Source organism: Rhynchophorus ferrugineus, unplaced genomic scaffold (genome assembly GCF_030347505.1).
Source record: "Rhynchophorus ferrugineus isolate W39M unplaced genomic scaffold, kcgeb_rfMv2 rfM6, whole genome shotgun sequence".
Classification (NCBI taxonomy): Eukaryota; Metazoa; Arthropoda; class Insecta; order Coleoptera; family Curculionidae; genus Rhynchophorus; species Rhynchophorus ferrugineus.
Window position 1 is genome coordinate 4,628,628 of NW_027472585.1, and position 24,134 is coordinate 4,652,761.

At 31.8% G+C, this 24,134-nt stretch overlaps 1 protein-coding gene across 1 annotated transcript in view; it reads left to right on the forward strand.

The window, feature by feature from the left end:
- Nucleotides 1–10,860: 10,860 nt before the first annotated feature.
- LOC143198879 (putative G-protein coupled receptor B0563.6) overlaps nucleotides 10,861–24,134 on the forward strand; it is a 244,349-nt gene continuing 231,075 nt past the window's right edge. Inside the window, exon 1 of the mRNA XM_076408484.1 lies at nucleotides 10,861–10,975. The gene's annotated coding sequence lies outside the window, so the exon portion shown is untranslated. The remainder of the gene's footprint in view (nucleotides 10,976–24,134) is intronic.

A 24,134-nucleotide genomic window follows, 5' to 3' on the forward strand; every position in this document is an offset into this window, starting at 1 on the left:
CACAAGATCAGATGGTTTGATTCTTTTAATTCTGAGTCCTGTACTGGTGGTATCCAAAAGCTGCAATACTTCAATACTTGCTGCCCCCTTGCAATTTTCCTGATTTATTGACTAACTGTGGGTATCTAAAGGTCTCGGTGTAGGTAGCCCTAGTATTTAGGTAGTATTTGGGTGCACCTACAATACCTCTCAGGACTTTGTATTTGATTTATATTACTCTTTGCAGAACATCCCCATAATTGAACTCCGTATGTTCATATAGGTTTTAGTATTTGCTTATATAATATCAATTTATTATGTACTGTTAATTGTGAGTACAATTAGCCAGTACATTTTCCTATATTTCAATTCCAGTTCTTTTCTTTTTTTCTTTATATGTTCCTTCCAGCGAAGTTTTATATCGAGATTCATTCCAAGATATTTAGCGTTGTTGCTATATGGAATGATAATGTTTCTTAATATTATTGGTGCTTGTACGGTCTGTTTATAGGTGAACTGCACGTGTACAGATTTACTTTCATTAATTATTATTTTCCAAGCTTGTGTCCAATTATTTATATTGTCACTTGCCTGTTGTAATTTTCGTGAGGCTTCTTCACTATTGTCTCCGACAGCTATAATCGCAGTATCATCAGCAAATATAGCCATCGTAATATTTTCCGTTTGTGGTATATCACAAATGTAGATTAGATAAAGCATTGGTCCCAGTACACTTCCTTATGGTACACCATTACAGGGAATTAAAAATTAAAAACAACGATTACAAAGATGGAGAATAGCCGTCCCAATAGGATTTTCCTTTAAATCCCGGATGAATATCACGGAAAAACTACAAATTACTCGTCGAGTTCAAAGTTTTTAGGTGGTAATTTATACCAGTACTCCCGATATTGTTTTCGTACGAAACGTTGACTTCGGCAGCCGACGTTTTAAACCGGAACTTTCGATTCTAAACACGATCCGTTTCTTGTTGATTTACGAATGAACGGCCGTCGCGCCTCGCCTCCATCCCGGCGGAAAATGTTCCTTTTAATGCGAACTAGCGACGAGATAATCTAGGAAAATGAGAGCGCCCGCGATAGAGCTGGTTATTGTACCGTGTAACAATCAATTAAAGCCGACGGAAAAGCGGCGAAAATATATCGTACAGAAAAATGCCCGGCACACGTCGTGCAATTCTAACCATTTTCCTGCCGGGAAAATGGCTCGTGTGGAATTGCTGAAAATATTGCCGGCTGCGTTGGAATTAATCTCGCGTAATCGGTGGTAGCGGTCTTTTATTGCTTCAGTGTAACGATAATATAGTTATTTATGTACTACTGACTCTATAGTCTATCCGAAGCGGCAGTGAACTCACGTCATCTCAATTTATGACGTCAAAACTAAAAATCCAATTCATGAATTTTAGCCATCGTTTTCACTGACTCGTGACACGGTGCATTATCTTGGTGAAGCAGCACTTACTTTTTCTTCAAATGCGGCTGTTTTTCGGCGATTTCGTCCTTTAAACGGTCCAATAATGCTATGTAATTGTTGCTGTTGATGGCTCTTCCGTTTTCAAGTAATCAATGAAAGTTATTCCATGCTCATCACAAATACAGAGGTTATAACCTTGCCAGCCGACTGTTGCGTTTTTCCACGGTTTGGAGCGGGTTCATCGTGTGCAGTCCACTCAGATGACTGTCGATTGGACTTCGGAGTGAAATGATGGAGCTATGTTTTATCCATTGTCACCTATCGACGCAAAAAATCGGGTTTATTACGCTTGATCATCTTCAAACACTGCTCCGAATTATCAACTCATCGTTGTTTTTGGTCAAAAATGAGCTCGCGCGGCATCCACTTTGTACAGAGCTTTTTCATACCCAAATATTCGTGGATGATATGATGTACACGTTCGGTTGATATCTTTAGAGTGTCTGCTATTTCATTCAATTTCAATTTACGACCATTCAAAATAATTTTGTGGATTTTTTAAATGTTTTCTTCGGTAACAACCTCTTTTGGGCGTCTACTACAGTCTTCGGTGCTCATTTCACTACGTCTAAACTTAGCACAACAATCAGCAGTGTCTGAAAACTCGGCATCAAGCCAAGTTTTTTACTTCAACTGTATTTTTTGCCTTCAAAAATAATATTTTATCAACGCGAAATTCCTTTTTATCCATTTTTTTTCACAGTAACATAAGTTACTAAAACATATGAATTTAATTCTAGTAGTGCCATCTATGTGTGAGGCCGGGGACTTTTTAACTGACCTGTTACATCTATTGCATATTTATCCCAGGACTTAAACTACAGTTAATTAAACAGCCACAATAGTTTGTAGTTTAATTTTATTTACGTTAAACTCTTGAATTCCATCATTTGTCAATTTCTTTTTCAACATGTCTGATCAAGTTCACCCAAACCGAAGGTCTTACTAACCATTCCTGTTTCCAGCATAACGAACAATATATCTCAATGAATTATTAATAAATGTTATGTGGTTTTATTATTATTTTCCATGAGTTTCCATGACCATTGGGTATATTGGTCCTATGCTGAAATAACCATGTCTCATCTAAATACACTCATTGAAATAATAAGTCTTCCTTGATTCTGTTATATGCTTTTAAAAATTGTATTCTTATAAAGACAAGGTTTGGAAGTTTTATTAGCGTCCTTCGAGCGTTACCTTTACACCTTTTAAATCTTATATTACCCAACAGTGCATAAAGGGATGTAGAACACCACAAGAACCTGCATGGCCCTAAGCTTTCTGTGAGTAATTTCCAGACTAACAGTTTCCTCTAAAATAATTGTATTTAATTAGGTTAATATTAATATTAATATTCAGTGCAGCTGCAACACGTTCAAAATTATTTTCAATAAAATTCGCAGCAACGTAATATTTAACAGTAAAAATATTTATCTCTCTATCGATTTAACTGGCAAGAGGGGGCCTCCATTATCTCATTCCTGTTCGAAGTAACTGATTAGAGACGTAATGTGTTGTGTCTGGCTTCGGCATTTTCAATCAGAGTAATAATAAGCGACGGTTAGAAATTTATCAAAATAAGCAAAGCGTTAAAACAACGTTTGCCGGTTTGCCGGCTTGACCTGTAATTATTACAACTGATATTTTGGATAATTGGACGACTTTGGCAGGCTGGTTCGATTACATGGTCGAATGTGTCAGAAAATATTGTCTGATTATAAACTGAATTTACAAATTGCGGCAGGCAATACAATAAGCATATTGGTGGCATGAGTTCACTGTTGTTTTAACTAGACTACTAGAATAATTTACTTATTAATAGAGGCCGCCAGGCGTAGAGGAAACGTTAGTCTGGAAAGTACCCACAGAAAGCTTAGGGCCATGCAGGTCTTTGTGGTATTCTACATCCCTTTATGCACTGTTGGGTAATATAAGTTTTAAAAGGTGTAAAGGTAACGCTCGAAGGAGGCTAATAAAACTTCCAGACATTGTCTTTACAATTTTTAAAAGCATATAATAGAATCAAAGAAGACTTATTATTTCAATAAGTGTATTTACATTGAAAACATTGTCTATCCAATACAGTAATGAACTCACGTCATCAAGATATATAATTTATTCTATATTGCAGTTTATTAATTCGTTTTAATTTCGCCAAACAATTTTTTCCACCTCATTATGTTCTAGTACAGTTCAGTTCCAACCTTCGTAGGGTGAAGACGTATTTTCAATACGGTCCAAGCTATAAAAAGATACCTTTCTTTAAAAAAAACCCAGTATTTTATTACGGTTATTTAATTGAGTGTTAAAAACGCATAACAGACGCGGCTATCCGTCTCTCAGTGGACCTAAAGTGTAGTGAATACGTGTTTACGTGACCAGACAAAAGGACTGCATCTCATTTTTATTAGTGTTTAAAATTATTTCATCTTATTTTACAACAGTCCTTTTGAAATTCATTTATAGCATTTATAGTAAAAAACTAGTGCTAAAATAACGTAAGTGAAAAATGAAGTGCGTGAAATAAACAATGTATTTATTTTATTTTTTTTATCCTCTGGAAGTAAATTAAATAAAATATTAAAAATTAAAAAATGGCAAACCATAGCGATTCAACCAAATCACCTGCACACTTTGATATAAGATTAGAACAAACAGCAATAACGCAAACTCCACCATCAGAATGGACTACAGTTATTAACAAAAAACGATTGAGAAGTCCAGAAGAAGAAATCGCGAGGAAACAAACAAGAATCAGTGACTATTGGTTGCAGAAACCGATAGAGACAAAAAACAGTTTTAGCAACCTGTCGGAAGAAATTGAAGAGAACATACAACCAAGCCCTGAAAAAGTTGTTCCCAAACCACCACCAATAACAGTCTATAAGGTAGGAATAATAAAAAACATCCATGACTTATTGAAAACCATTACTACGAACTATACAATTAAAACAGTGAGCTATGAAACAATTAAAATCCAATTGTTCGAAGCGGATCACTTTAAAGTTCTTATAAAAGAATTAGATGAAAGAAACACCCAATACCATACATTCAGGCCAAAATCCGAGAGAACATTTAAATTCGTATTAAAAGGATTACATCACGGGACGGACTTTAACACCATCAAGGTAGCACTAGCTGAAAAAGGCCACGAGGTCGTAAATATTCACAATATACGACATCACACGACAAAAAAACCTCTGCCTATGTTTTATATAGACATAAAACCTAATGGAAATAATAAGGCGGTGTATGAAATCACCAAATTGGAAAATAATATTATTAAATGCGAACCACCACATATAAAGAGAATTATACCACAATGCACAAGGTGTCAAGCGCACGGGCACACAAAGACTTACTGTCGCAAATCATATAGATGCGTAAAATGTGCAGGAGAACATAAGACAGGAGATTGTACTCGTAAAGTTCGCGATGAAAAAGTGAAATGTGTTAACTGTAATGGAAATCATCCAGCGAACTACAAGGGTTGCGCAGTTCACAAGCAACTACAGCAGAAACTCTATCCTGTCTTAAGGGAAAAAAGGCATCAACAAAAACAATCCACTACTACCAATCTACCACTACCCACCAGAACAAGTCAACCAGACATAACTTATGCCCAAATAGTTGAAAATGGTTCAGCACAAAAACGAGAGACAATATCTCAACCTACTGAAACTAGCAACATCTCAAGATTAGAAAATATGATGGCCAAACTAATGGATCAAATGAGTACGATGCTTGGTCTACTCACAACCGTCGTAAGCAAACTTGCCTAATGCCTGAAACCAATAGCTACAAAATCGCCGTCTGGAATGCCAATGGGCTCCAACAACACGCCAGGGAACTAAAAATGTTCGTAAATGAACAAAATATTGACGTTATGATGGTTTCCGAAACACACTTTACGGACAAGAATTATCTGAAAGTTCCTAAATATAAGCTTTATCATACAAATCACCCTGATGATAAAGCACATGGAGGTACAGCCATAATAATTCGAGATGATATAAAGCATTTCGAAAAAGAAAAATTCCGTAAAGACTACCTGCAAGCCACCAGTATAACCATAGAGGAAGCCCATGGACCATTAACAATTTCTGCGATTTATTGCCCACCCAAACATAACAACAAGGCAGAACAATTTCAAGAATTCTTCAGTACGCTAGGTAATAGATTTATAGCAGGAGGAGATTATAATGCAAAACATTTAATGTGGGGTTCAAGAATAATAACCTCAAAAGGTAGAGAACTGCTCAAAGCCATAAGGAAAGATAACTTACAACATATCTCTACTGGTGAACCAACATATTGGCCTTCAGACAGAAATAAAAAACCAGATACAATAGATTTCTGTATTACAAAAAATATTGATCCAAAAAAGTGTCAGGCAGAATCATGCTTCGACCTGTCTTCTGATCATTCACCAATAATAGTAACAATTTCTTCAAAAATTACCATCAAAGATAAACCCCCTTCTCTGTGCAATAATAGAACTAACTGGCCCTCATTTAGAGAAAACTTAGACCAAAATATCTCTCTAAATTTACCGTTACAAACTGAAATGGATATAGAAATAGCAGCAATAAATCTTACAAAAAATATACAGGAGGCAGCATATTCCGCGACTCCCAACAGTGAAACATTTCCAAGAAAAAATACACATATATCATGTACAATACAGAGAAAGATAGCAGAAAAAAGAAAGTTACGACGAAATTGGCAACAGCAAAGGACTGAAGAGAATAAAAGAAAATTTAATAGGGCCATAAAAGAGCTGAGAGATCTAATCCAAATCGAACAGAACCAAGGCATTCAAGAATACCTAGAAAACTTGACATCAACTGAGGCTACAGACTATTCGTTGTGGAAAGCAACAAAAAAGCTTAGGAGATCCCAGCAGCATAACCCACCTATTAAAACAAGCGAAAATAATTGGGCGAGAAGCAATAAAGAGAAGGCCGACATTTTCTCAAAACACTTAAAAAATGTTTTTAAACCTTTCCAGTCTCAGCTACATAAAGATGACGAAAATAAAATTACTAGCTTTCTAGATTCGCCATTTCAAATGGATTTACCGCATGAGAAATTAACGGTCAAAAAAGTTAAACATACAATAATGAGAGAGATTAATATTAAAAAAGCTCCTGGTTATGACTTAATTACTGGCAAAATTTTAAAAGAACTATCAGAAAAGGCTATAAAACTATTAACATATATATTCAATGCTATGCTACGAATTAATTACTTCCCTAGTATCTGGAAAGTAGCTAAAATATTAATGATACTTAAACCAGGAAAAATACCAGAAGATGTGACCTCCTACCGACCTATAAGTTTATTACCAATAATCTCGAAAGTTTTCGAGAAATTATACATAAAAAAACTAAACTATATAATAGAAAAAAGAAAAATTATTCCAGAACATCAGTTTGGCTTTCGCAATAAGCATGGGACTATAGAACAAGTGCATAGACTTGTAAACCAAATAAACGCTGACCTAAATGCCAAAAGATATTGTTCGGCTGCTTTCCTAGACATATCTCAGGCTTTTGACAAAGTATGGCATACGGGCTTGCAGGTTAAACTAAAGAAACTTCTTCCTCATCCGGACTATCAGCTACTAAAATCGTATCTCACTGACAGACATTTTATTGTAAATCAAGGCGATGAACATACCGAATTAAATCCCATATATTCAGGAGTTCCGCAAGGTAGTGTACTGGGTCCAGTACTGTATCTTCTGTATACGGCTGATCTGCCCACCACAAAAATAACTACTGTGGCAACATATGCAGACGATACAGCAATCTTAGCATCCCATGAAGATCCAGTCACAGCATCAATAAACCTACAAACCCACCTGGAGCAAATACAATTATGGTTGAAGACATGGCGCATTAAAGCCAATGAATCAAAATCCACGCATATAACGTTTACCCTGCGTAGAAGAACATGTCCACCAGTGAATATCAATCATCGTCAACTCCCCCAAGCAGAGCATGTTAAATATCTTGGTATGCATTTAGATCGACGCCTAACCTGGAAGAAGCACATACTCTCTAAACGGAAACAACTAGGACTAAAATTATATAAAATGTATTGGCTCATTGGGCGCAAATCCAAGTTATCATTAGATAACAAGGTATTGCTGTATGAGTCTATACTCAAGCCCATTTGGACATATGGAATTCAACTATGGGGTACCGCTAGCAAATCTAATATATCCATCATTCAACGGTTCCAAAATAAGGTGTTGCGCGCCATTGTTGATGCTCCGTACTATATTTCAAATAAAGTGATACAACGCGATATTCCTCTAGAACCTATAACGAGTGTAATCCAACGTGTTTGTGTGAAGTACTTCGAAAGAGTGTCAGTGCATCCCAATGTACTCGCTAATCAGCTAAATATGCGACGTGATAGTGAAGTGCGTAGACTAAAACGTTTAACACCACCTGATCTGATTACTGGACATATGTAGAGTTTAGAATAAGCATTAGAATAAGACTAATTAATTAAGATAATATTTTATACAGAAGATTGCTTAATGAAGTGATTTTCTACGTGCCATGTATATATAATATAGACATAAAAAATACTTATTGCCAATAGGGCAGATTGTGGACTCACGAAGAGTAATAAAAAAAAAAAAAAAAAAAATGTTCTAGTAAAAAAGGCATTCAATGCTGTTTGATACGATCGAACACCTAACCTAATCATCTTGCAAAGGTCGTTCGGTTATCAAATATCTACAATATTCTTCTAAATATTAGTTACACAGGTTACAAACGTGCATATTGTGTTCTGACGCTTTACTTCTTTTAATAAATTTCAAATAGCTGTTTAATATATTTTATTACTCTGGTTGAAAACACCGAGGCAAAATAAATAGTCAGTCAGGAACGGATTACGATAATGCTAGTGTTTTATTAGAAATGTTTTTATAGTGTAGCGGCACAATAAACATAATTTAATACATTTAGTTCAGAGATAACAATTAGTATGTTTTGTTTTGTTTTGCTGTATATTGTGTAAACTATTTTTAATGGTCCCGATTTTTTCTCCTGTAAATTGAGGTATTATGGTCGCGCCCCCTTCTGGTAAACATCTGCGGAAAAAATATCCATTAAAAGCTCGTTACGGCGCCGCCCCCCTCGGTGCCGCTCCACCGTCGGGGTCGCGCCGAATTCTGTTTGCGGTTTTCATCAAATTTTCACCGGTAAAAAACGACCACTCTCAGTTATAAATCATCCTCAGCGGTCGTTGATTGCTCGACAACGTGCTCGGCGGCTTTCACCACCGTCGTTTCCACCGAGGAAAAGGCAAAATGGCAAATATCCTCGTAGTTTGCCACAGAACCTTGCGCCAAAGATGCCATCTGTGCCCTGTAAGGAATAATAAAAAGCGGACCTTTTGTTTGTGAGTCGTATTTACTCGCTTTGGTGAAATCATATTGTTTGATGTTGATGTATTTTAATAGTGGCTTTGTCAGTTTTATGTTATATTACTAACTCATTTACATGTAGGTAATATTTGATAACTTTTCGTTTCTTTGAATTATTAGAACTACCCTTATTCCAATCAACTTCTGTTATTTTTAAAACAGTATCTTGAAATAATTTCGGGTGTTAGTTGGTGGTTGAATATCGTGGAGAAAATATAAAAAAATACGACTGAATTTAATGAATTATAATTATTTCCCCGCCTATATAGCAGAGTATAGATCCTGTTGTAATTGTTGTAATTGTAAAGACTGTTGTAATTTTGATTCTGACATAGTTACGAAAACATAGAAGCTGCCCGCAGAATATATCCTGCAAAGAGAAAATTGCGTCCAAAATAAAAAGAAACAAGAAACGCAATACAGAAATGAAATGAACCAATCAGATGCCAAGTATATTTAAAATTACAGTGAATTCACGTCATCAAGATGTTTAATGTAGTAAATTCCGCACTTTGTAAATTCGCTTTACAATCAGGTAATATTTTCCTTCTCATTTTATTCTACTTAAAAGGAGAGACACTATGCTGTCTGATAAGCTTGAACGTGCAACCGAATCAGCCCGCAAAGGTTGTCCAGTCGAAAATGATGGAAATGATGGAAAAATTATCAGCTTAGTTATTGACTTGAAAGACATTTTCTGAATATGGGATTATAATTCCGTGCTAACCATTTCCAAAACAGGGTGATGAGAGTGGAAAAAACTAAAGGTGAATATATAATTAATATACAATAACTGTAGGAAATCTTATTGTAGAGTGTGAAAGATTTATGTACACAGACCTGTGTGTAATTGTTCAAAATATACATGAGCGCTTTGTTAAAATGTATGAGTAGATAAAGAATACTAACTCTTTTGCATATATTGCAAATGCAAAAGGGAGAATGTAGCGATTAAATGTGGTTTTATCAAGAAAGATGTATACAGGTAGTAACAGAATAAATTAAGGAAAAATACAGCGATATCAAAATTATTCTATAAGGAAATACTGTACCCAAGGAAACAAGAACTAAGCGTAACAGGAAAATATGTCCTCAGTTAAAAGTAATATACATTATTTGGATATACAATTGTTAATTAGGTGGATTAGCCCTCCAGGGGGTACCACTACATAAAAAAAACACGACTAGGGCTCTAACTCATAGGTGATATGGAAAAGAGTTCATTGTAAATATATTAAAACATAACCCCAACCTACAAAGTGTTGTAACTGTATAATTAATTGTAGTTTTAAGTTCTTCGATAATAAATGTATTTGATGTACTACAATGTTAAAATAAATTATATTTGATAACATTATTTTTATTTAATTACTTTATTTAGATTAGAATTTCGTTTTATGTCAAAGCCAAAATGAAGTAAGACACATAGTTGATGCAGTAACATTGCGACGTTTTCATGTCGTCAATTCAGATGACGTGAGTTCACTGTTTTTTTGAATAGGGAATAGATATAGGACGTTGCGGAACATTTGCCCAAAGTGACCTATAAGGTTAAATATCCGTGTTAATTTTCTGATTATAATCAAAAAATCTTTTAAATATAAATATCATTTTATTTGCAACACATTTTTGCAATGAGTATACGGAGTCCTTATAATGAACTCATTCATAACGCGAAAGATCCTCCGTGTTACGCACTTGATGCGCTCAGTCAAGGCCTAAAAGATTACGGTACGCGAACGGACCTGTTGCCCGTGTCCGGACTTCCCTTAACGTGCCGTCGGCGCCTCCGACGCTACGAGCGTGTTTCTCGAATTTCCATCCTTTGTCGGCACGCGACTTCTGCGCGCACAATCCACCACGACCGCCGAAGAATCACCAAACAATCCTCAGTGGCTGCCAGAACTCCGGTGGGTCTGGCACGGGATCTAATTTGTCCTTTGTGACTATCGCTACGCGTTTCCCACTTCCGAGTTCCGTTCCCTCTAACTGTCGTATGCCGGCGATGGTGAAATCAACGGAAATGTCCAGTCGATCTTAATCTATGTAAGTCCCCCATATTCATTCAAAGTCTAAGCGCACGAGGCCGTGAAAATGGCGTTTCTTAACTTTAAAATTGTGATTTAAAGATGTGATCGATGTATTTTTCATCGACATACGTTAATTAATGTTAAGCGTCTAGTGATTCAAATTCGACAACAATTAATTAATCAAGTTTTTTATAAAAAAGAATAATGGAAATTATTTAATAATCATATGTTAAACTACTAAAAGTTGTCCTGTTAGAAATATATTTTATATGTAATACTAATTATAGTAATATATATCCTTATATTAAAATATATGTAAACTATCTCAAGAGCTTTCATTAACATTTTTTTAAATTGCATTCAATTAAATCTAATTTCCATTAGGCTGCAATAACCAATAAAATCTTGATAAGTTTAAATGACTACACCATTGAACATTATAAGAAAAATACCATAAGATTATTCAGAATCGTAGCAACTTTAGAGCACCAAATATAAATATATAATGATCTTTCTTTCATATTGTAAACGAAATGACGAATAATTTTCGCCCGGAGCATAAAATATTTGTTTATATATTTTATATCACCGATCTGATGGCAATTCCTGGTTTCTTGATTTGAGCGTATTTCGTATTATTGGAATTTATTTATTTATATGGAATATTACACAAAAATGTAAGCCTAAAAATTCCTCCTTCATGTAATATCCGTCTCCGTTTTCGTCAAAAAGGCAGTCAAAATTTTCGCTAACCCGATATTTATCTACTATAATTGTTTTAAATTTGCACGAGTCTACAAGTCCGGTTTTAAAAAAATGTTTATATTATAGTAAACAGCACTGCCGTTGGCAAAAAATTGCTGTATAAAATCCTATTCGTCCGTATCAATTTTTTACCGACATTCTTTGATTTAGGTAGAGTAATGTAAACACACTCAGCGAAGGGATTCTGAACCGTTAACAGACAAAATGTATGCTATATTTTTCCACCTATATTAATTACTTAGTTTACATTATTCAGGTTGTATCAACAATTATGTAACATTTTTAATTATTTTAAGATTTAACAAGATATTCACATACATCACAAGACAGACATAATTCAGTTTATTCTAAGTTTTGTGACATTTTATGTTAGATGAACATAATTATGGTTTCAAATAATGGGTATTTTTTATGATGTGATGATTAAAGTGGATTTTGGAATTATAAATCTATGTTATGTTATATAAATCTAATTTATATTTATATTAACAGTACTTGAACCGTATCAATTTTATTATATTGAGGTTTTAAAATATGATATAAGGATTTATTTACTTTTAATTTTGAATAATATGCAATGTATCTTTTCAACGTAATCCCTTTTGGATAATCAAAATAGATTTTGAGCTCGTTTTCGCTTGAAATAGAAGTCATCAGAGTGTGTTTTTTTTAGTTTAGGAAGTAGCCAGAAGTCAGACGGAGCTAAAACAGTCAAGTGGGTGGTTGTGGAATTGCATCCGTTGAATTTTTATATGGAATGGAATCAAAGCACTATTCTTATGAACCAAATCAACATTTGGTTTTTTTCAGTATATTTATATCAGATGTTTTTAATTTTCTACAAACTTTAAACAAGCCTAATTGTTTTTCATTCGATTATTATGACTAGATTTCTAATTATTTTGCCTGCTTGATTGGCACAGTGGGTAAGACGAAGTTAATTATTTTGAGTCATAATATATTGACATATTTTAGTTTTTAATATTTGCATCAAAATTAATATGATATAATTATTTTTATATTAGTTGATTACCATAGAAGATTGATTAATCGTAATAAAAGCTTTCTAATATTTTGCTAAAATTTTAATATTTAACAAGAGAGGTATTTTTCAGATACTGTTTACTATTACAGTATTTTTCCTTCTGACTAATATATAAGAATTGTAAAATGGATTTTCCGGATATATTTAATATTATTACTGTCGAATTCAACTGTTGTTAACAAGAAAAATGCTATTAAATAAAAATTATTGCTATTTTTTCATATAATCTGTACAAGGTTATCGATAAACGAAAATTGGAATTGACACCGCGCGAAAAATATTTGTATTAAATTTATTTACGTTAACTTAAATTATTATCAACACGTAACGTTAATTGTTTCTGAAACGCGGACGTGGATCAATGATATTTATTAATTATTACCTAATTGTTTGTAAAGTCTACGTTATGTTCAGTTTAGAACGTACGCGATCAAACGGTATAAAATCGATGCTACCGGAAGAAAAGTTTATTTTAAAACTGTTTATACCGAGTAATATTTCCGTCATCAACCAATTAATTTAAATTTAAAAATATCGACCAACAGCAATGATATTTGTAATAATTAACATTATAGTTAAGTGTTTTTCCTGTTTATAATGTATCATGGTATATAACATATGATCGAATATCACAGTTTCTTTAACTTCCATCAAATATAATAAAATATTATAGAGTTTTTCGTTATAAAACACAGCTGAAAATCCTCGGTTATCTGTATTTGCAAAGTACCAATTTTCGGGGGAATATTTTATGGTTATTACTATTATTAGTTTATCTGGATTGGACCAACAGTTTAACGTGGGCTCTGAAACCCGGTCCTCCGACTCATCTCAGAAGACATCTGGTATTAACCAGCCTGGTTACCGGCGTGATTGAGATCATTTTACTTGTCGGATTTCGCAGTCTTGCTTAAGGACAATCAGAAATGTTAAACAATCACAAACATAAATTTATGATCATACCCTTGCAGGGTTAGAACCCAAGCTTCTATCTCCAGACCACTATTCGTCCAATTTTAATATGACATACAGCTGTTTTAATGAAATAATTTTAAGCAAATGTTGCTATTTTTTTTATGCTCCATTTTTTTTATGAATATTAGTAACAAAAGCGCAACTAGAGCATTGGCCCACTGACATTACCATGTTATAAACCTCATATTTTAATAAAACCTTGGACTGTGACTAAAATATGTTTCAACAAACTTTTTTCGTTCTTCTGTCTATATACTCTACTTGTATTACATAAGAGGCATTCAAAGATATTATTTGGGTATTTACACATCATATTCCTTAAGGATAAATATGACAGTCACCAAAAAACAATCAGAGTATTATGACGATATATTAGTCGAATGTTTGTTAATGACAATTACAATAAAAATGCAAATTTATTGCATCCTATGGGTTACGAATTACGTTACCGTTTTTCGTGAAAAAACAAAGTATTGATTTCTTATTATCCAGATGTAGCCTCTTTGGATTAACATAAAAAAATATATCTGGAACTAGTCTTCTATTTTACTTAATCAATTCGAGATTAAATACTTTTTTTATTTTTAGAATTACAAGCAACAGTACGCAAAATGACAAATAACATCGCAATATTAAAGATACTATATACGTTTAAAAAAAATCCCATAAATAGTCTAGATAATAGCACTTGAATGTCAAAGTTTTATCATTTTCATTGGAAAAACAATATATTACCGGCAATATCTCTTATTTTTATTTTCTCTATTGCTCCATGTTTTCCATTTTATAACGTTTTTTTTTGTACAAATATATCAATCATGCAGATAAAAGACGTCCTTCATGGGAATTTAATATTACTTTTAATAATAAAGAATCTAGGAATCTGACATATTATATATTCCGAACAGGTATATTTAAGAATTGAACAGTTCGTCTGTGTGGTATTTTCGAGATGTTTGGTAGAAATATTTCAATAAATACAGATATTGCGACATCTTAATTTATGGCTTCATAAGTTAGGGATATGTGCATTTATATAGTATTAGATATTTCCAGTAATGGAATGTGCGTTAGCTTTTATTAGATAAAATGTTTATATCGGTGACTAATAATGACGCTTTTACCCAAGTATGATATATAAGGTCTTCAAAAATAGTCTTTTTACGGATAGATGGCGTCAATTACCAGTAACTTAGGAATTTCATGTTGCTGCATTTATACATACAAAAATAATTATGTAATTTTGTGACATATACATTAAACTAAATTACGAACAAAACAAATCTAATTTGTTGCTCGTACCGACTACAAAATCAGTTGGTTGTAGTTAAAATAAAATTGTAAATATATAAACGTAAGATTTAGGTAGGTATTAAGCTAAATTGTGTGTATATAGTAGAATATAAAATATGTGTAGTAGATAGATGAAATAAGGTTTTTGTTACAACGATTATTATGCACATATTTTATTTTAAAACGTTTTTTTTTTGTTAGAATCTAAGTTTGATTATCGTTTATCTTTCAGTGAGTTCCTTTTTCATTTTTTGAATCCGATTCAATTCTTTTATTAAACATACTTTATTATGTGTAGGTACCGATAACAAAACTATAGTTTTCAATTTAGAGAAAACTGGACACAAATAGAACCTCTGCATCATAAGAATTTCGTACACTACCAAATTTTCGAAACAACTTAACACTATTGTAATAAATCCACCATATATAAGACAAACATTTAAATTGAATTTTTAATTATATTTAAAAATATATAACATAAATAAAGCAGCCGAAGATATTGAGAAATTGCAGAAAAAGTCTAAAAAATATATATTAAATTTAAGCGAGTGTATATGAGTTTTGAGCTTAATTAAATGATAAAAATAAATTAGCAGAAATCGTTGAATAAATATATCAACTTTTCCAATTACATTCTGCTTCTCTTCTGGTGAAAAGGCAGTTTATATCCCTTTTCTTCATGGATATTGGGGCCGAAAAGGGACTAAAGGAAATTTATCTCTAATCAAACAATTCGCGTTTATTTAAACTCAAACATTTTAGTTATAAAATTCTATATTACGGTATTAATATTTAAAAAGAAACTTATCATAATACTAATAAAACCAAAAGAACGCGAAAAATGAGGTGGTCGATATTAAAAATAACTTTCATTACTTTCTTGTCGAACATATTTTAATGTGTTCTTAAAATTTTCCAAGTACCTTTTCGAAAATAAGGTTGGTAACGATAGAAAGTTCAATTCTTACAATTAATTTATATTAACCTAATATTAATTTAGATATTTTTATTGTGAACATGAAAGTTCATTCACTGGATGTTACATCATCATGTAATAGTAATTAAAACATTAATCAAGTTGCTATCAGACGTGTTTATTTATTCATTCATATGTGTCGTCTATAATAAAGTGGGTCTAGCTCCCCACAACTGACTAGTCAAGAATTAAAGTACTTCAGTATTAAAAGCATTAGTCAGCTAAAATTTATACCAAAGTGATGATGTATATATATATAATTCCTATTTTGGATTTCTGTATAATACACATATATTTAGAAATAAAAATGGTACTCGATTTTGATGTGGAGGAAGTTAGAAAATAAACCAATAAAAGGGATTTCAATTTTACAATCTGATATTATTTGCTACTTTGATGCAAATAAAATTTCGTTGTAAAATTGTACAAAAAAACAAAAGAAAATAAAATACGAGGCTTTGACATTTTTATAATGGGGACTGCTTGTTTAAAAATATATGTTCAAATTTGGAAAATATTTATATTGTTCTTCCTAAAATATGGTCGAAACGATCAATGAGTAAAAATAAACATTCATAAAAGTCAATATAATATTTATGTCTATTGTAGAATGAGTCGTTGATATTTTCGCATTTTTTATTTTTTAAAACCATAGTTGATTTAATATAATTATTATCTATGTTAAATATTATGAAAAATCTATTTAAATCTGAGTATTACGTTTTAAACCTTCTTGATCAAAAAGAAAATGGAAAAAAATACTACAATAATCTCATCAAGTAAAAAATCTTTAATAGCAATCAAGTATAGTTTCTATACAATACTGACATTTATTGTATATAGTATAATATTTAGTATTTATTTTTTACATTATTTTACTTTCGTATGGCTTACAAAAGCAATATTAATAAATATATAAGCAGGTTTGGTGGCGCAGCGGTAAAGGCGATGGGACGGTCTTCCTACTCTTGCGATAGCCGCGGGTTCGAATCCTGCTGGGGCATGGTAGTAAATTTATGTTTGTGATTGTTTAATATTAGTGATTGTCCTAGGCAAGAGTGTAAAATCCGACAAGGAAAATGATCCCAGTCACGCCAGTAACCAGGCTGGGTAAGACCGGATGTTTTCTGGGATGATTTCTAAAGTTGGTCACTCGCCAGTCGGTAATGCTTAATGCTGAGGACCGTCGTTAAACTTTAGGCCCAGTCCAGATAAACCCATAGTTGGTAAAAGGAGACTTTAAAATATATATAAAAAAATTATAAATACATATATAAATAAATTATCATCAAAATACACAGTACAATATTTTAATATATATTAAAATTATCGACTTCTTCGTCAATTATGGACCGATTTTCAAAATTCTTTTTTTATTCAAAAGAGCGCACTTTCAAGGTGGCACTTCCCTTGGAACCAAGCCAGAGTCTGATGTTGGATGAAGGGGTTCGAGGGAAACTCTCAACCCGACTTCAAATTGCTCAGTCGGAAGTAGTTAAAATAATAATGTAAATAGATAAATAGGTTTTGGGTAGATATTAATCTAAATTATTTGTATATAGTAGAATATAAAATACGGGTACAACGATATAATATAATGTACATATTTTATTTTAAAACGTTTTATTTGTGTTAAAAATTCGAGTTTGATTATTTTTTACCTTTTAGTGAGTTCGTTATTTGTTTTTTGAAATCGGTTAAAATTATTTGTTAAAAATATTTATATGATTTATAGTTTGGTATATACATGTCATATTCGCAGTCATATTCAGGCATTTCATTTTCACAAATACTTGATTGGGATCAAACGCCAAACTTATATCTAAATTGGAATATTTAGACCATTATTTGCTATAGTTTCTTTCAAATTTAAACTCCGATCTTATTGGTTTCTTTGGATCCTTTTGTAATTTTCATATTTCGAATCTTTTTTGTTGGCAGGGCCTATTATGATGGAATCTTGATGGAATCTTTGGGTTTCGATTTAGAGAGATTTTCGAACTGCATCTAGTGTTGAACCTTTACCAACGGGTCTTTCATTCTAATTTGGATTTTCATACTAATTTGATAAATTCATCAAAAAATGTGTCTGCAATTGCTTACTCATCAAGAATGTAATCTAAAGAGAACTGTTGAACTGCTATGTTAAGAAAGTTATTATACATATATATATATATATATATATATATATACATATATATATATATATATATATATATATATATACATACAATATACAATGCATACTGAGATAAAAATAATGGAGCTTCGTTCCAGAACTCAGAATTTCCAGGACAGACGATTACTCTTAAAACAATAGATCCTGATTTTAATTAATAGGGAAAGATTATTTCTGCACTTTTTATATCACGAATTAATCAAAAGTTCCGAAAACAAATCCGCTAAGAAAAACACAGTAATTAAAGGCGAACGTTATTTTGCGTAAAAACAATTTATAAAAGAGAAAATATTTGCTCCAGACATTCGGGGATACTTTCCAGGCCGAGGGAAACTTGAAAGTCAAATATTATTTCGTATGCATGGAAGAACCTGCAATTTGTAGCAGTCTTGGAGGAGGTCACAAATGATTTTGGTGAATCGAAATGGAAAAACCCGAAGGTATTTTGTTCGAGAGACAAAAATAAATCCGAGTTTCTTTTGCTGGCTGGAACGAACTTTACATTACATTTTTGAATACACTTGTAAAAAAATGAAAATAATAATTTTATGTGGATTTGGCTTATTTAGATATGCAGTTGTTCATGTTCGTGCTTATAATTGTAATTACCCAAAGAAAAAAACTAAATAATTCAATGTTTTATATATGAACCTTTAATTATCTTATTCTTTTTAATGGTTGGTATTTTCTACCAGTTTACGTCAATTTCTCAGTAATTAAGACATTGAAGTATTTGGAGTAATTTCTTTTGTCAGGATTTTAGCTCGAAGATCTATGAAACGAATATATCCATGAATAAGAGTTTGAATTGATTTATTATCGGTAGTTCATTTTTTATTTTTAAAGTCTCCTTTTAACAACGAGGGTTTTTCTGGTCTGGACATACAGTTTAACGCGGGCTCCGAACCTGGCGAGTGACCAACTTACAAGATAATCTCAGAAGATATCCGGTCTTATTCGGCCTGGTTACTGGCGTGACTGGGATCATTTTCCTTGTTGGATTTTCAACTCTTACATATTTACATATTTGCGGCCATGCTCCAGCAGGATTCGAAAACGCGATTATCGCAACAGTAGGTGGACCTTGGAGTCTTGTCGCCTTTACCACTGCGCTAACCAAGCCGGACATCGGTAGTTTTGTTACCACCAATATGGAGCAAATAAAAATACTTTATATTGAGATTGTAAAAAGATGTCCCTTTTTTATATCATCACTATAATTTTATTTTTCCTGATTTTATTGCATAATATATCTTTACTAAAAATAAACATTATTGTTTCCTTCTTCTGATAACGGTAATGGCGACTATTTTATTGAATATATTTATTTTTACGTGCAGTAAATAAAATAATAAAGTTAGTTTTTATGTGTGATAAGTATTCTGCAGATAAAGAAATCAAGCAATTTTATTTTCTCTATTGTACGATGCTAAAACAAAATCAATACGTAAAAAACTTTATAAGTAAATATATTGTATATGATAAGTAAGTTATGTGTACCACTGCAATTGTTCTAGCTTGTTTTTGAAATAATAATTCCTTTAATTTATTGTATATTTATTAAGTACTTATAATTTTATTCAACCTAACCCAATAACCCATAATCCCAATATACTAAAAGTTGTTATTACTTATGTGGTTATGAACGTTAGTATGTTTTGTGTAGCTATGACATCAACTGTTTTAAAACCATTTATTTTTCCTATAAATAAAGAAATACGGAAAATTAACCTGCAGATTCTTTTCTCTCAAAATAATACAATATTGGAGTTAATATTCTAACGCAGTTAATACTTTATTACATTTATTGATTGAGTAACAATGTTATCAATGAAATTACGTGTTATCTGACCTCGTGAACTTTGAATTCTACCTGAGAATTTTGACCCTTTTATTGACTATAAAGTTTTTTCATGCATACAAAATGATATTTGAGTTTCGAAGTTCTTTTCGTGGCTCTGTAAAATCCATTTCTGAAATACATATTTTTCACTGTCTGGCATTAGCTATCTCGTCTATATTCAATGTATAACTCGGTTTTAATTAAAGTGATTTCTTGGTTCAATAAAAGTTTCATTCGATAATGTTATGGATGAGGCTAGATTATTTTACGTGTTAAATGTGACTGGTGTTCGGTTAAAATTGCTTTATAATTAATAAAAGTTTTTTAATTAGTTAGAATAATGTTGAGAATTAATTCTTCCAAATATATTTAGCTGAGAAAAATTATTATTTTGGCTCTTACGATGTGCAATAATAAGTATGAATGTTAAAACTCTGGAGGTACAGGGTTGGATTATACATTAGATTAAATATTTATTAGATTATCAATTTTGCAATATTAATACTCATTGAATGCTCTGAAAAGATTAGAAGGTAGGAAGCAGACGAACTAAACAAATTTAATTCAACTTTACTTGAAACATTAGAAATCAGACTACGACACCTCATACATTATTTTACTTTAATTTGTTAATATTATTGGATCCATAAAATTCTAATACAATATTTAGCAATGACATAGACTACTACGCTAGGTTATTAGCTAAATATAAAAAAGTTAAATAATAAAGTAAATATTTAGTTAATTAAAATCTAAAACCAGAGATACTGGCAAAAATCTAATTTAAAAACATAAGTTATAGGAGTAAGTTGTAAATGGAGAAGAAAAGTAGCAACCTTAACTCCGTCATGTAACAAAAAAACTACCTACATCTGTCTTTTAAATGACACTAAATGTAAGAACGTAATTTTTTGTCTTGGCGACATGAATTACTTAAAAGTACAACAGTAACTATAAAACCATATTTTTGTACTAAAACGATAAAAGTACAATTTTTGTTTGGTTTATAATTATCGCATTTAAAGCGTTTATCTGATCAATTGAAAATTTTGACGATGTGCCATATCCAGACAGTTTCGGAAATACATCCAAGTTTGAACAATTATCTGGTAAAACTCCGCCAAAACTTCCTTCAAGATCTCCTGTCGTCTTTGGGCTACGGTTCCTGTAGGACGTTGACTCCCACGGGGTGTCACTTTTTTGTTTTATCAAGTTTAGGTTTTTGTTAATTGAAGTTCAGTTGCAGCGAAACGAACTGTTGGACTTTTTAAATAGAAACGGCCCGTATACAATATCGAAGCCATGTTTTTTTGTACCATTTCATTCGTATAAATTTGGAATTATCAACAAAACTTAAATTACATTTTTTGCTAGAATTTAGATCTTAAGTTTCGTTATAGCGAATAATGTTTAGAAAGCATAGTAAGTAATTATCTATTTTTTGGTTTTGTGTTATAAGTAAACATCTAGAAATTATACGAACAAATTTTTAATAAGGCTGCAATAATTAATTAGATTTGATTGCGAGTTTTTTTGTTTCAAATATTATATTTTTATTTATTATTTTAAACCTATTATATTTTGATTTCGCCAGGGTTTTTACTCTTTTCTGAAGTATTTCTCTGATATTTATACTTCAAGCGCTGTGAATTTGTCGTAAATAAAATAAATAGGTTTTATGATGCTTTCTGCGACAAAATAATTCCTGAAAATATTCCTTCATTATTCAATTATTTATTATTTTAATTATTATATAGTTATATGATTTATTCTTCAGGGAGTTTTTAAAACTTTCTAAAAAAGTTTTTAATTTTCATTACTCTTTATCTTCATCTTTTCTCATAATTGTGTCCATATTTTCTTCTTTGCCTCTTCTAAATCGTATAGTTTGTCGTCGAAGGTTTTACTTCCATTCTTATTTCTTCGTTGTTCAGTCGTTTGTACTTGATATTGTTTCGTCTCTCTGTTTCTCAATTTAAGTAATGCTGTTGAGAATGTCTACGTTAATAAATAGATAATGATCAGCCAAATTTCTGAACAATTAGTCTTGTTTCGCGTCTTGACAGCCATGCCTCCTTCGGCCGTATTTCCTAATGATACGCCCAATCTAAGAGAAACACCAGATACGATGTACGAAGAAGAAAAGAACACCTTAAACTATAATTACATTCCCTTGAACGGCGAAGATGTTGTTTACCCCGATATCTAAGCCCTGATCGATTCAGTTCAAGGAACAATCCCTTGGCGAATTTCCTATACAAAATTGTTCAATGACGAACGAATAACTAATTTATCATAAGGTCTGATCTAATAGAAGCCGTATTAACAACGGTTCTATCTCACGCCCTTCAGCAATTTAACTTTGTCTTACAAATCGGCCTTTCAGATTATTGCGGATGCGAAGAAAAAGGAATATTTCCATCTTGGGAAATGTTAATCGACGATATTAAAGTTTTGGGGATGTTTGTATTTGAATTTATTTTCGGTTTTGTTGTTGGTATAAATTATTGCCTTTTAACATTTAACATTAGCGACTTCAGGTCTTCTGATTTTATAGATGCAATTATTTATGAGGCAGGAGTGCGAAGTACGACAAGGCGAATCATTTCAGTCACGTTAGTAAGGATGGATAAGACCAGATGTCTTCTGGGGTGTTTTTTACCCCAGTTTTTTGTTTATCACTACATAGTATAAAACAAAGTTGCCTTTTCTGTCTCTATATCCCTATGTGCGCTTAAATCTTTAAAACTACGCAACGGATTTTGATGCGGTTTTTTTCAATAGATAGAGTGATTCAAGAGGAAGGTTTATATGTATAATACATGCATAATATACTAAGGCAACATTGCTAATTTTAGAGGTTTCTAACGTGATGTCGTAAATTAACCTATTTTTTAGGCTTATTTAGCAATTAGCAAAAACGCTGCCTAACCCTACGAGTTAGATCAAATTAATGTACTACAGTATTGTACACCATAAAAAGGTCTAGAAAAAAGTCCGCGATGGTATATGTTTATCTTTTAGGGATAACCCACATTAACCATTTTTATTGTTTACTTTTTACGTGAGAAAATGGCTTATTTACGAAGCTATTTTAAGCAATACGGCATTAATCCTTATCGAATTAAGTACCTTAAATACAGTGTGCAATTAATATAAATCAATATGGTTCCTTACAGCATGTAAATTAAACAAATATTTTCGGAGATATTACAAATTTAAAAGTTGCGTTTAAAAATGTGTAATGTAATAAAAATTGTATGAATTTAGATATTCCAAAGATAGCAGGAAATCTTCATAGTAAGTATAGGGGAAGAGGAATTGTTTTACTCCAAATTTAATGCGTGCAGCCCAAGGGCAGTAATGAATGAACCAAAAATACTGGATCGATTTTAATCATGTTTTCATTGAGTGACATAGGCATATATATTTTATGCCCGTGCAAAGTCGGAGCGGGCCGCTATGTTTTTATATACAACATTCATATTTTTTCTGTAGTGCGAAGCCGGGGCGGGTCTCTAGTATATATATATATATATATATATATATATATATATATATATATATATATATATATATATATATATATATATATTAAAATGATATATAAGTAGTGTCTTATAAAATATAATTAATAATTGAATACATTATTAAGATAAACATTATTGAAAAGCATATTTCTGATATTAAAAATCAAATAAAATTTTTGTAATATTTTATCAAAAGACAACTTTTTTCTTGTCTTATCGTTATTTTCGCGCTCAGATTATATTGATGCATTCTTCTTCCGTATGGCTAAGGTAAATATAAACTTAGAAGTATCATACATTTGCAAAATTTAGACTAATAATCAAATGCTTAGTTCCCTACTATGTGTGTAATAAAGTTTTGGCCTTGCTAATCAATTAATATAATTAATATAAGAAGCTGAATTGATCTTCAGCACATATTTTTTATTTAAATGATATATAATGATATATATTATTTATATTTAATTTTTTGAACCGAAAAGATTTTTATACTTATACCATTATAGTTTTTAATAATAACGTGTTTTTGAAAAGATTTTGCAAACCGACTATTTCAAGAGGCCTTG